The 13,045-nt window shown below is 44.5% G+C and overlaps 1 protein-coding gene across 6 annotated transcripts in view; it reads right to left on the reverse strand.

Moving 5' to 3' along the window:
- Ppfibp2 (PPFIB scaffold protein 2) overlaps positions 1-12,604 on the reverse strand; it is a 134,920-nt gene extending 122,316 nt beyond the window's left edge. For 2 of the 6 annotated variants that reach the window (XM_090348246.1, XM_090348242.1), the window contains exon 1: positions 12,011-12,128. The gene's annotated coding sequence lies outside the window, so the exon portion shown is untranslated. Of the gene's footprint in view, positions 1-12,010; positions 12,139-12,352 lie in introns of those variants that run through there. The other 4 variants (XM_090348249.1, XM_090348243.1, XM_090348245.1 and 1 more) reach the window with 4 other exon arrangements.
- Positions 12,605-13,045: the final 441 nt, after the last annotated feature.

Consider the following 13,045-nt stretch of genomic DNA (forward strand, 5'->3'; position numbering starts at 1 on the left):
TACAGGCATGAGCCACTACACCTGACTTATCCTTCTGTTTTATAGTACCTTGTTTTTGTAGTTTATTTAAATTTATACAGTCCCTGCAGTGATCACAGATATGGGGACAGGCAAGTTAAAAACAAAAACAAAACAAAGAAAAGCCTGCTCTCCAGAGGTATTGATTTATATTATGATCTACCAGTGTTGTTTCCCTTTCTCTCAGCACAAGGGAGACTGATGCTTCATTATTTTTTTACATTGAACAACATCCTTGAGGAGCAAGGCCAGACATTAGGATGCTAAGATGAGAAAAGTCTAAGACCTCACAAACATCCATCCAGTGGTCAAGCTTCATTCAAGAACTGAAGAGCTCCGAGTACTGTCTGCTTTTCTTCAAATCACTCAACAGCTCTATCTCTCCGGGACAGGGAAGAGTGGGCAGAGCCTCAGCGTACCAGTCACCAGACACTTGTCACTCAGACCACTCCCCTGCTTCAGAGCTCTGAAGCCAGAGGGTGGTGTAAGGACTTTCCCAAGACAAGTGACCCAGAAACGCCCCAGTGTCACACAAGCTGCCACTGACCCAAGATAAGTGGAAGCAGTACCGTGCAGGGTTATCCCCTCCCTGTTGCTAAAGACATCTTGCTTCTGAAAGTGTCTCAGGTCTCAAGGGAGTAGAAATGTCTAAAAATGTTCTAGGAGTCTCTATTCCTTCTTCCTTCCCTTCTTTTTTCAATAAAGTAGAGCCTTTATTCCCCCAACAGAAGGTACCCCAAAAGGTCTTCGACTTCAAAGGAAGTAGTGAAAGGTACAGAGACTTAACATGATTCAACAGGTCATAGAAATACCATTTCCCACTCCAATCCAGCCCTGAACCTTCTCAGGCCCCTTTCTTACCAAGTGAATGGAGGATACTTCTCCCAAAGAGTCAGAGGCACAAGATACAGCAGAAAGGAGTCAAAGTTGGGTCTGTTTGGGCTTGCAGTATCAAAAATTACATCAATTGGGAAGGTAGTTTATAAACAACAAGTTTATTTCTTTTAGTTCTGGAGGTTGGAACATCCAAGATCAAGACTCTGATAGATTAAATGTCTCATGAGAACCCATGTCTCATTAAATGCCTTATGTAGCTCCTAGCTTTGTCCTCACATTGTGGAAGACACTAGGTAGCTCCCTCGGGCCCACTTTATTAGGGGACTGATCTCATTCATGAAGGCTCCACTCTCTGGACCTATCCATCTTTCCAAATCCCTACTTCATAATACCAACACCTTGCAGGTTAAGATCTCAACAAATGAATTAATAGGGAAGTCAGAGGCTATGGATTCAAATCCTGGATCTACTCTTTCTTTTTAACTTCAGCTAATATATATTATCCTCTCAGGTTATTATATAATATTACATACACTTCACACAGGGCTGGTCAGAGAGTTAGACAACAGAATACACTAACCAACCCAGAACTTAGCCCAGAAATGTGCAACACCTGTCTCTCCCTACACAGAGTCTATGTCCCTAATTGTACAATCACAGAAGATGAATTTGGTAGACTCTTCATCACAGCCTAAGTATTAGAATTAGGAAAAAAAACATAATCATGTTTGAGAAGCAGCCAAATCCCTTGTGATCATCCCCAACACAGGCAAACCCTAGAGGCACAGGAGTTTAAATACAGTGCACATGCTCAAGTTTTCTGGGTATTCTTAGCAGTACTTGACAGAAAGACAGTAGGTCATCAGAACTTCCAGTGCTGGCAGTCTCCTACAGCACAGATGCCTACTTTCATAGCTCCCTGGAGCCTTCCTTAGTCTCTTCTCCAAAGTCTTACCAGCTAGCCCTTCCTTCAAGGATAGTGAGCAGGCAAAGTTTATGATGCTCAGGCGAGGCAACAAGGTCACAATTGGAGGACTGCATTCAAGATGCCTCCACCATGGAGGTTAAATCTGAAGTTGAGCTCTTTGGGGTAGAGAAAGGGCCAAGTCCTGACCACATTAATGGCTGGCTTTTTAGCCTTGGAATAATAGCTCCCCTGTGCTACTCACTGTTATCAAGAGTGTCCACACTGGAGTGGAAATAATTCTGGAAATGCAATAAGTATATGAAATTAATGGAATTAGAGACCATTGGAAAATGGTTATGTAAAAGGTACTCTGGTCAATTCATATGTATGGAACAGTTAACCCATAAACTTTGAAGTTTACATTTATACATAGAATAAATAGGTTTGTTTTAAAAAAAAATGTCCACACTAAATCCAGAGGTGGCTTTGAGAAAAGTCTAGTTGCACCAAGTGTCCCTACAATTGTTCTTCATGGATAAGAGTAATAGACAATCACTCCACGAGTTACTTAGGGAACATTCCCCTACACAATGTGTAATAGTGATGTAATGGCATGTATATCTCCAGTAGCTTATAGAATCCTTCTCATTAACACCATTTCTCATCCAATTGTCACTTGATTTAAAATTTTCTGTGAAATATAAGTACATATAACATTTGATAACTGAGTTTTTGACACTAGAGAATCATTTTAACAATTCTATAGTTGATAGGGCATAGAAACTGAACCTTAGCCTCTTGAAGTGTGGAGTCACCACAGCCCAGACACTGCTTTACCTCCCACTCTGAATAGTCACTATCTTTTCTTCTCTTTTCTTTTTGTGTGCTGGTCCTAGGGCTTGGATTCAGGGCCTGGGGACTGTCATTGAGCTTTTATGCTCAAGGCTAGCCCTCTAGGTCAGCTACAGCTCTACTTCTGGCTTTTTGGTAGTTAATTGGAGATGAGTCTCATGAACTTTCTTGTCTGGGCTGGCTTTAAACTGTGATCCTTAGATCTCAACCTCCAGAATAGGTAAGATTACAGATGTGACTACCAACACCTGGTTCTCACAGGTTTTTCTTGCCTCCCTAGCAGATGTTCTCAAACTCTTGTATGCTAAGAGAGAGAGCTTCTTGTTAATAACTCTGGAGCAGGCAGGTCCATTCTGAGGACAGAAGCTAGGTATGGCTTGCAGGACTGATTCTGAGGTCCTGGAACATCAGACTGAACAGAGGATGGGGCCTAGCACAAACCTGATCAGCAGTATATGACTGACTGGTTCTACAGGATACAGGATGAGAAAGTTCCCGGAGTTGAGAAGGCAGCCCCCACCAACACCCACCTGCTCAATGCCAGAACAAGCCATCTGCGAAGACAATGACGTCTTTTCATGGAGGCATCCTCACACCCACAGGCAGGCTCTCAGCTAATTCTTACTTCACTGTATCAGCCCCTCCTCTCCACCCCCATAGTCCCACCAGAGCTACTGCCCAACTTTCTCTGACTCTCATCCCTCACCACACCCTTCCAGGCCAGTCCTTCACACACATTCTTGAGGACTGACAACTTGAGCCCCCAAACAATTGAGGATGTTCAAGTGACAGTTTGCTAGTAAAAAAAAAAAAAGTAGCTAAAGCTGGAAAGCTTTGGGTATGAATTATTTAGAAGATCAAGGTTATCTTGTCCCATTCGAATATTTTTTTTAGAAAGGAATCTAGCTAAGAACCCAAAAATTACACCCCCCATAACAGGTAGGGGTTGATAGTTTCTAGGATTCCATAAAAAAGTGGGCCCAGATGTCTGGAACAGGATGTCTTCCTCTCTGAGGTTAAAGTGATCTACCACATGCTGACTCTCTTCCTACCTCATTGTGATGTTTGAAAAATCTTCCCTGTGATGGATGCTGCATAGTCTGAACTCTAAGCACAATGGCAAAACACGGGTAGGTGGCATACTAGTTTGGGATCACATTGATTGAGTATCAATGTAATTCCAGCTACCTGTTACCTAGAAATAATAGGAAGATCAGATAGCTTTTGGAGTCGGTTTTCTACTTAGCCAAAACCCTGAAAGGATGCTGAATGACTAAAACAAGACTGCTTCAAGTGTGAGGCATGGTGAATCACTGATAAATGATATGGTTTATTTTGAGTGCTCTACTTGAACTCACTGACGTCTCAGTTCTAGCCAACCTGCTGCCTATTTTCCACACACAGTGCCCTGCTTTTGAATGAGGGGTACCTTCAAGTTCCATCCAGGCAGGAGACACATCTTAGCCCGTGTTCCCACCATCACTATTCTCAGGACAGAAGATGGTCTGAAAATTATTTAGCGACTGAAATGATTAGTGAGGCCTATTATAACTCCAGAACACTTAGAGGTTATGCTTTTCCTGTGCTCTGAAAACAGTAGGAGTGTCCCCAGACCCTGCGAGCCAGTTCTGACTTTGGGGCTGCCAGGCTTTCTCCCTGCCACACAGATGTCCCTGAGGCATCCACACTGCTTAACCACAGCACTTTCCATCTCTCCATCCACTGTACTCCACCCAAAACCTCAGCCTACTTGACTATAGCCCTGGTGCCCACAGCTCTTCCTTGCCTCCTTTTGAAACTTCTTTACAGCCCAAACAGAGACAGCCAGCCTGCTCAGTGTTGTCACCAGGGTCCTTCCTTCTAAACTCTATTATCTATTGGATGATGTGAGTCCAGTGTCACAGGCTACAAAGTTTTCATTCTCTTCTACACCTGCCATACCCTCTGGGATGCAGAAAACCCAGTGCCCCAAGCCACATACTCTGGTTTTTCAGGTGCCAGAATGCTATGCTCTCACAGTCTTCCAAGTTGGTCCATGAGTCTATTCACCTCAGTCAGGTGATTGGACCAAGAGAGGCATATGCAAAGAATAAACACAGTATAGTACTTCTTGGTGTTCACTGCCTTGGAATTTTAGCCCTGGAAGGTCTATCCCCAGGGCCTTTCTTCTGCTTTGACCCCTGCCATTAAGTGGGGTGTTCAAGCCTATGAGTTGGAACAGAATCTTTAAGGCTATTCTCTCCTAGCCTCCTGCCTTCATGCCACCCTACCTTTGTTGCATGTTGCCTCTGCTCAGAAGACACCAATGAGTCCCCATAACCAACAGGACAAAATTTTGCTTCTTAGTTTAACATCAAGTCTTCCTCCACCCTTTATTCATAACTTTTCTGTTCATCTTTTAACAACGACGAGTCTAAATTTCCTCATTATTTCTTGGTGCCAGCCTGTTAACATACATAGAGACCTTTATGCCCTTAACTTGTGACATTTAATTGCCCAGCAATCCCTTCATATTTTCATCTTCCCTCACAATTGATCCACCAAGTCCACTCTGTGAAAATCCTGCAAGCCTTTTAGTTAAGACCTGCAACCTTTTAGCACACCCTGCCTCTTCTATGCTTTCCCCAACTCCTTTCTAGTCAATATTACTTGGAGATTCCAAGGCAGGCTTCCTGGTCCTGAGTTATCTGAACTTTCTTACAATCATTTCAGACTAAAATTTGCCCTGTCTTAAATGATCTCTACTGTCACCATCATAATCCCTTTATTTTTCCCTCTGAAAAAAACACAGAATGTTGCAGCCCCCTCCTCTACCTGCAAATCCCTGTGTCTTCTTCTCAGCTTCTTCCACACCTACAGGACAAGGACCCCAGTTGTGCAGTATTAGGGTTCCCTCTTTCATGTGCTTCAAGGTACAAACAGAGAAAAGATCCCCTACTTAGTTCTAAACTCAAGATTCATTATTAATAGAGCCATTTAAGCCAATTTATGTGAGTTTTCCCAATTGGAAAATAGGATACACACAAATTGATTTTGGTGGCCTAAGAGCAGGACTCTGAACTTAACTTGTCATGTCTCAACAAGTTGGTTTGGGCTCCAAGCACTGTGCTCTGCCCTGGTCCTGAACATTTGACAAAGCTGTGTCACATGTAAAGGCCTAGGAAATATGTTCTTCCCTTGAAATCTCATGTTGTACCCTCTGAATGATACAAACCAATTCTCTTGATAAAAATGTATTCTCAGGCTTCCGGAGCCCATAAATGGTGATACTATCATTTATTGACTAGTAGATGTGGCAAGTACTGTAATTGACATTGATTACATCATCTCGTCTAATCTTCCTAAAAACAAAACAAAGTAGTCCTATTATTGCTAAGCCCCTAAACAGATCAGAAACTTAAAGTCCAGAAAGGTTTAAAAAAAAAAAAAGACTTGCTCAATGTGGCAACAGAGAACCTATATAGAGCCTGGCTTTAAATGGCTTAATTCCAAGTCCCATTCTAGACCTCTCAGAATCCCCAAGGGACAGGGAGGCCAAGACCCCATGGCAGAAAGCCTTGCTGCCTTATTCCATGAAGGAATAAGCAGAGTGGTATGGAGTCAGTTTCCTTCTCTCCAGAAGCAGTAGAAGAATCCCTGCCTGGGGTATTGTGTAGCACCAGTGAGCTGGCACAGTGAAAACCCAGACAGACACACAGAAGCTGTTGCTGCTGTTAGCAGGTGAGCAGTGTTGCACTGAAGAACCAGATGCCTTGGCTGATCTCAGGAAGAGCTTATATAACAAAGCTTTGTCACATCCAGTCAAGGTCAGGTATCAGAGCCAAGGACTATTCCTTCATTCTGGTAATGAGTGAGAAGAACTTGCCCTTCTCAACCTCAGTCACATTCCAGCTTCTCTCCTCCCTGAACCAACCCCAATCCACTCTCCCCAATCCCTTTCCCCTTGCTTGTCATCTGGATAGATACTCGACTCTCCTGTTCCTACAAGGCCTCTAGCTACAGGAAGCCCTCATGGCTGGTACCTTCCTCAGCCAGCTATATGAATCCCAACCCCCTACTTCTATCTCCACCCCATCTGTATCCAAGCAATATCTCATGAACTGATTAGTGGAATCCTAATTTTATCTGGAAGGAGTAAATGAGTGTTTGCTTCTTGGAATATACCTTTCCATGATACTGGCAAATTGATGGTTGCAGAAAAATCTGGCTAACAGACATGGGCACCAACGAGCAGACCATAAGAATTCTAATACCATTAAAAAAATGTCCTTCTTATCAGCCCCACCTACGGGAAGGCCACCGAATAAAAAAAAGGCTTTCTGGGCCTTCAGGCTCCATCAGCCTAGACTGCCAGTAGACATTGCCTGAGGCCATAATCCAGACTTGGTTGTTTTGAAAACAGAATTCATCCCAATTTGGTTTATCCCACCCACCTCCCCTTTTTTTTTCTCCCTAATGGAATCTCCATCTGGACCTTCTGGCAGCTCTCTGGACAAACTCACTAGGCTACAGAAACTAGAGCCCTAGGTCAGAAGGCCAGGAAGCCTAGTTCTGCCATTAAAAGAGGGATAACATTGGACAGGCTCTTTTAGGCTTTACCATCCTCATTGGTAAAAATATAAAGGGCAAGGGAAAAATTATCCCAGATTTGCTTCTGACTCCCACAGGAATCAACTACCCTCATTTTCCTTTCCCCTTCCAGCAAGCTCCTCCATGCTCTCAGGCTACTCACAATTGCCTCATTCTTCTTCTAGCAAACGAGCACAAAATGTCAGTGTCCCGCGTGGCTCCTTTCTTTTTCCCTCAAATCCAATCAGTCACCAAATCCTGCTGGATTTCTTGGCAAGCTCACCCATCTCTGCTCCCTCCTGTCTCACACTAGTATCACTGCCTTGATCTAGGTCCTAAACTTTCCTCAGGGAAGGAGGCTTATTATGGGTTATTCCAATAGCCTATCCCCTTGAGAATTCCTTCACCAACCCTCTCACCTACCCTTCCTAGCCCAGAATCTTCCTGAAAATACACTAGCACTATGGCTTTTTTCATAGTCCAAAACCATCGATGTCATCAGTATAAAACTTGGATTTTTTTTTATTGTTATTGTTGTTGTTGTTGTTTAAGGACTAGGCCCCATTGTGTTGCCCAGGCTGGTCTCAAATTCATAGACTAAAGTGATGCCCTTGCCTTAACTTCCTAACCACATAGAACTACAAATGAAAAGACCACACTCAGAGCCTTCTACCACTGGTGACTCCAGTCATGCAGGCCACTTCTTGGGCCAATTCTTATTCCTTGTCTTTCAACTTCTGTTCTTGATCCTTCCCTCCTCCACACAAAATAATTTGCCCCTTCCCTCTTCACTTAGGCAAATACTAGAAAGCCAGTCAGATTTACAAATGATACTTATATGGTACACACATGTGGTACATGTGTAGTACTATGTATGCTACACATGTACCATATCTTGCTGACCTACACCAAGTGTGAAGCCACATATGAGCTAATGAATCCTGAAAGCATCTCATAATGTGGATAGAAATGTCAATGAAAGTGGCCAGGGGATGCTGCAAAAATATGTATTTATTTCAATATGAATATCATATTAGGAGAAAAGGGTAAAAAATGACAGGTGAGGGACTTTCAAGACTTTAAGATGCATCCTGAAGGAATAATAAGAGTTGCAGAGCAGAGATAACAGGTATTTCTGGGAAGAGGCACCAAAGAAGGGAACTGTTGATCCCTTATTTGGGAAAACAGCGGAAATGCAGCTAGAGAATAAAGTAAGGCCAGCCTCTACACAAACTTAACTGTTACACAAGAATGTTATACTTTATCCTGTTGCTGAGCAATTCTATCCTATCTGTTTGTGTCTACTGGTGTATTCACAGAAGCCACAACATTCTATACAACACAAAAGAGGGAATTAAAGATAGCATGCATAATGAATGCGCAGCTCTCGGAGTGCATAAATGTGTATATGCGACCATGTCAGACCTACGAAGGAGCACCAAGGAAATGATCTTAAAGACAACAGAAATCATAAATTTGTTGAAGACAAGGCTTGGAGTCAGTATGGCAGTGATAGGGCAGTGTCTCTGAGAAGAATGTTTAACAGATGTGTCAGTGATAAGAATAATCCTGGGGAAGTCTACAAGGTCCAACAAAACTGGCTTTAAGAGTCTTTAAGGATGCTAGGGTGGTGTGACTCAAGCCTGTAATCCTAGTTATTAGACGGCAGGGATGGGATATCACAGTGTACATGGATGTACATTTTTGGATGGGGGGAGACCTGGATAAAGGTTGGGATTATAGATTGCAGAAGAAAGCCAGCATGGATGGAAAAGTTAGAGCAACTCCATCCTAATCAAAGTCTAGGTGCGGTCCCAGCTACCGAGGAAGCACAACTGCTAGGGGTAATGGTATGCACCTGCCATTTCCAGGGGTAAAGAGAAACACTCAAGTCAATCGGGAAGAAAACAAGACCCCTCTCAAATGCAGCAGGTGCTAATGCTTCGTATCTATAATCCTAACTACTCATAACACAGAGATCCGTGGCATGAAGCCAGCCTAAGCAAAACAGAAAAAAAAAAAAAAGAACAAGAGACTATCCCCAATTAAACTAGTAAAAATGTTGGGCTGGAAGTGTAGCTTAAGTAGAAGAGTGCCAGTAGCACCCTGAATTTAAGCCTGATTACTGGCCCAAAGAAAGAAAAGGAAGGAAGGGAGGGAGGGAGGGAGGAAGGGAGGAAGGAAGGAAGGAAGGAAGGAAGGAAGGAAGGAAGGAAGGAAGGAAGGAAGGAAGGAAGGAAGAGAGGGAGGGAGGGAGACAGACAAAAAAAAGCCTAGCTCAAGTGGTAGAGTGCCTCTCTAGCAAGTTCAGTATTATAGGAAGAAAACAAAATAAAACAAAGAAGTCTATCCAAGTCCATAAAAGGCCTAGCACACACCTGTAATTAGAACTATACTACAAGGGAAATGTAAGGTAGAATAGGAAGATCAAGGTCTAAGGTTGGCACCGAACAAGAACAGGACTCTATCTGGGATAGCTTGGGATGGGGCTTAAGAGGTAGCGTGTCCAGCTAGCAAACTCAAAGACTTGAGTAAAACTCTAGAACCACCATAAATAAAATAAACAAAAAATATAAATAAAGGGATACAGCTCACAGAAGCCATTAGTACTGAAAACGAATGAAGGATGTTTGGAAACATAAAGGCCAGGGAAAGTGACACTCCCTGGAGGAAGGAGGAAGCAGGAAAAACAGTGACTCAAGAAAATCAAGAGGTTCAGCTTAGCTGTCCGCACAGGAAATGCTGTCAGTCGTTCTTGTATAGGAATGCACAATCTGTGAGGCTTAATAATTAGAATACTTTGTTGTGTTTGTATTCATGCTTCCTTCTCATCCATTGCATTATGGGATCCACCTAAGGATCAGTCCTAAAGAGCACATCCTATCTCATGCCCAAAGCTGAAAGGTCCCCACTTTGGCCCTTTCTCCTCATACACTGCCTGTCCAATCAGTCTGGTGACTGACACCTCCTGCTTATGCATTCTATCTTTCCAAAAATCACTTCTTTTGACCTCACATCACCATCCTCTCAACCCTGTCCCCCAAATACCCCATCTAACCTGAGTTGGCTAATCTAACTGGAATTAGCTTTCCAGTCTCCCCGCTGCCTTTTTCCCCCTTTGGTCACTATTCCCCCAATAACTACCAGGATACAAGCCTCCTCTACCTGGGCTATCAGATAGAACAGTGGGGTGGAAATTCTAAAATCATTCCAGACCTATTTAAGCTGAAAGGTTCCACAAAGCTCCCCAAGCAATTTTGAGACCAAGACAGGCTGTACTCTTGTTATAGATAGTCAAGCCATAGGCACCTTGCCAGGCACATGACAGAAATGCAGGTCCCACCTCTGACCTACTGAATGAACATCTGCACTTGAAGATTTCTCGGGCTGATTATAAACATTTGAGAAATGCTGCTCTCGGGAGGCCTCTGATCACTCATTCCACAAATATTTACTGGTTTTTCTGCAGGACTAAGAAAGGCCAAGGGCCAAGCAAGATCTCTGACTTTGAAAAGCTCAAAGAACCCTAAGTCAATATTCAATATTGACTCCCTTGCTTTCAAAGCCCAGACTTTGGCCTTCATGGCCAGCTGAGACCATGTTCTATCTGTATCACTAACTTTAAAAAAAAAAATCTACCATCTGTGAAGGGAGCCAAGGTGGACCACTAGCCCCTTCTCAATAGCAGTCCTAGCTCGCCTTGCTACATGTGTCTGACAGCTCAGATCACCTTTATCTTCCTCTGCTGGGAGAAATCTAGGAGAAACCCTTTCAGTCCCACATATACGGTACTTATTCTTACAATTATCTCAACTTTGCCCTATTCAGATAAAAGACAGGAACTTCTCCTGCCTTCTTTGTTTCATTTCTTTCATTTTACTCAGTCTTAAAATCATACCATATCTGCCTTCGCCATTCCAATAGGGATCAGGACACTCAGTGTTTTTTTTTCTAAGTAGCAATAAGCTAATAACAGCCACATCACCAAATCGCAAAGCAAGTCTACTTAGTCAAAATGTGCTATGTAAGAGCTGGGATATAGTTTAGTGGTCCAGCAGTTGCCTAGAATGTGTTCAATCGCCAGGGTTCAATCCTCAAAACTCACACCCCCCCAAAAAAAGTGGGGTTCAAAAAGAAGCACTGACTCTCCACCACCAACCACACCCTGTGCAATTCTTGGATTTGGGGGCTCTCAGTTACCTCCAGGCAAACAAAATTCCAGAGAATGTAATAAAGACTCACAAATCTCCCACTTCAAAAGTTCTTTAAAAATACAAACATAAACAGAACACAGATGAGCAGCCTCAAGAAAGAAATAATTTCTAAATCAGGTAACATTTAGTGTTTGCCACATACTATAATAATAATCCCAGACTGAAGATAAATAGTATCTGTGGCCAACCAAGTTTCTGTAGTTGAAACACTGAACTTTGCAAAGCACACATAAATTACACACATGACATTTTGAATTACAATTAAGGAAGAGTAGGGGACGGAGATGATGAGAAAGGAAATAGACCAAACTATGAAAATAAATCCAAACCCAATAACAGATGACCTTCAAAAAAAAACCACCAAAAAAACAACAACAAAAAAAAATGGATTTGCACGGACTAAAATGCCTGTTTCAATCCTGCACAAACCTTGGCAGTTCCGCTGTCTTAATAAATAATCTTATTTTCGTTAGAAGAACCACGTTGGCCCTGAAACCGAGATGTGACAGAAAGGAAGAGAACCTATTCTTAAATAAACAGGACCATTCGCAGTCCTGCAGTCTGCTGTGGCTTTAGCAATTACAGTATAGAATTCGTTTTAGCCATCTCGTACCTGTGGAATTGAGTTGCCTGGGGAAAGGAAAAAAAAAAGTCCTAAACTTGCTCACCACCTTGGGGCTCTGTAGTTTACCCAGCTTGCTGGCTCCGGGAACCGAGCAGACCTCCGAGCTACCGGCTCAGAACTCTGGAGATAACCGACCACCTCCCGCACCTCCAGGGCCACGCTGGCACCTGTAGGAGGGTGCAGGCTGCCGGCCAGGGTGGCGTAGAGGTCTGCGGACCCCCCCTCCCCACCTCACGCCCCGTGTGGTGCACGGATCGGTTCCCCCTCAGGCATTGCCCACGTCCGTACGCCCAGTCCCGACCGTGGCCAGCCCAGGGCTAGGCGACTGACCTGGCTGCAGGGCCGCGGCTTCTGTCCGGGCGGCTCAGGTGTGCGGCTGCTCCGCGTCCCTCCCGCCCGGGAACCTGAGAGGACCCGGCCCCGGGCCACACCAACCAGCGCGGCCGACCCGCCGCGGCTGCCAGGGGACCACCGGCGTCCACGTGACGGGGGCGGGGACCCCCCGCGGGAGGCTCGTTCCCGAGAGTCACGCTCCCGCCGAGGGCACTTCCCTGGGACCGCCCCGCTGCAGTCACGCTCCCCCACTCTCGAGTGTCGCGGTCACTCACTGGGACCAGAGCGACAGGGTTCCTGTTCCTCAGAGACCGACCTGTCTTAGCCCCGCCCCGTGCGCCCGCCCCAAGCGCCTCTCCAAGACAGACCACGCCCCTCCACGAAACCACGCCCCTCCACACGGACCACGCCCATTCGCGAAACCACGCCCCCTCGAAGTCTTACAGGCTTGCTCTAGTCTTGCTGTTCTGGGTGTCTGGCTGGGCTCGAACTCTCGAATCTTGGATGAGGGTCCCTCTAGTGGATGGCGACGAAAAGCTCGGTGCTCAATCCTGAAAATTGCAAAGGACAGGAAACATTCCCTGTGCCCAGCACCCAGGTACCCTTAGGCCCAAGGAAAGCTTTAAGAAGAATTCTCAAATCGAGGAGGACGAGGTCCAGTACTTTACCTGGTATGCAGCTTCAGGTTTT

The sequence above is a fragment of the Megascapheus bottae genome, chromosome 16 (assembly GCF_031878675.1).
Source record: "Megascapheus bottae isolate mThoBot1 chromosome 16, mThoBot2.hap1, whole genome shotgun sequence".
Classification (NCBI taxonomy): domain Eukaryota; kingdom Metazoa; phylum Chordata; class Mammalia; order Rodentia; family Geomyidae; genus Megascapheus; species Megascapheus bottae.